Here is a 2,077-nt window from a genome sequence, read left to right as displayed (position 1 = left end):
CTCACTGCCTTCTGCCGCCAGAGTCCTCATACATGTGGGATTCTGTCTGATAGTCATACGATACCAGATCTAGTGTAATTTTCCCAAGTCCCATTTCTATGAGCTCCCTTCTCATCAATGTTCAAGTTCCCTTTTCTCTTTACTTTTGGTTCAGTGGTTGTTATTGAGTAAATGTAACGGTGTGCAAGAGTTCACCGGCCGAATTCAAGATTTTCATTAGTTCTTTGGCCAGTGCTAAAATGATGACTTCACATTTGACTATGTGGTATGAACACTCTGGTGCCGTTTTGTCTGCACTAGCATCTGGGGTCTCTCAATTCGTTATTGCTTTATTTTCTGCCTTCTCCCTCTCTTGGTTATTTTCGGTATTTTCTGTTAAGCCCTTTGGCGTTTATTGAGATATTTAGTTTATTCGATTACAGGCTCTATTCCATTATATATATATATATATATATATATATATATATATATATATATATATATATATATATATATATATATATATTTGTGTGCTAAAATTTTATATGCACTGTCACGAGGGTCCTAGAACCCATATAAGATTGGCCATGTTTATATATAATATATTATATATATATATATATATATATATATATATATATATATATATACTATATATATATATATATATATATATATATATATATATATATATATATATATATATATATATATTTGTGTGCTAAAATTTTATAAGCACTGACACAAGGGTCCTAGAACCCATATAAGATTGGCCATGTTTATTTTAGAATCGATTTCAAAGATGACTATTGCTTATTATCTGGGCTTAATATCGATCAGTTGTCTGTTATTTGGGAAATCCTTGTACAGTATAAACAGTTCTCCTATGCACTAATAAATCCACTATCACTCGTAAAGGAAGGAGATATCTCATTAAATATAACGCGCTGCTGTTTCCCTTTTGCTTCATTCACTTGTCCAATTTATACACACACACACACACACACATATATATATATATATATATATATATATATATATATATATATATATATATATGCAGTATATATGTATATATGTGTGTTTGTGTGTATACATTAAATTTATAATTTATACAATAATCCAAAAATATGTTTTAATATCGAATTAGCTTTACCTTGGGAATACCTTACACCTACAGGGAATTATAACTGATAAGAGTTTCTACACCAGCCAGGATTTGAACAATGATTTGGTTGAGAAACAACGGTAGACAGTGACTCTGACCACTGACTATCAATGGATATATATATATATATATATATATATATATATATATATATATATATATATATATATATATATATATATATATATATATATATATATATGTATATATATACACACACATATATGTATATATATATATATATATATATATAATAATGAAGCTACAAATGTCATTTAATATCCAATTCACGCTGTTTCGGGAATATCTCCGATGGGGAATTACTGCCGAAGGGGAATTTTTAAGTGATAAATAGGTCGGTACCGCCGGGTCTCGATCCCTCGACACAGTACCTGCCAACGACTCCATTTGACGGTCAAGCCATTCCCCATCGGGGATATTCCCGAAGTAGCGTGAATTGGATGTTAAACACTTGTAGCTTCATGATTGTATATAAATCATAGGGTAATAAAAATTTCGTGTGTATATATATATATATATATATATATATATATATATATATATATATATATATATATATATATATATAATATACTTCAAACAGGAAGCAGACAGGAACACTCTTGATTAGTTTTTTGATTACATGTTTATTCTCAATGTATCATAATCCATGATTACCTTATCAAGGGTTCTAGAATTAAAACCTCTGATGATGTAATCATGGATTATGCAATGCTGGGAATAAACATGTAATAAAATACCAATCAAGAGTATTCCTGCCCGTATTCCTGTCTGATGTCTGTACTCGGGCATTCCTTTCCCTAGCTCATTGGTATATATTTATATATATATTACACACACACACACACACACACACACATATATATATATACTAGCTGACCAACCTGGCGCTGCCCGGAAAAACTCTGA

The sequence above is a fragment of the Macrobrachium rosenbergii genome, chromosome 43 (genome assembly GCF_040412425.1).
Source record: "Macrobrachium rosenbergii isolate ZJJX-2024 chromosome 43, ASM4041242v1, whole genome shotgun sequence".
In the NCBI taxonomy this organism is placed as follows: Eukaryota; Metazoa; Arthropoda; class Malacostraca; order Decapoda; family Palaemonidae; genus Macrobrachium; species Macrobrachium rosenbergii.
Note: the sequence above shows the minus strand (reverse complement) of the source record.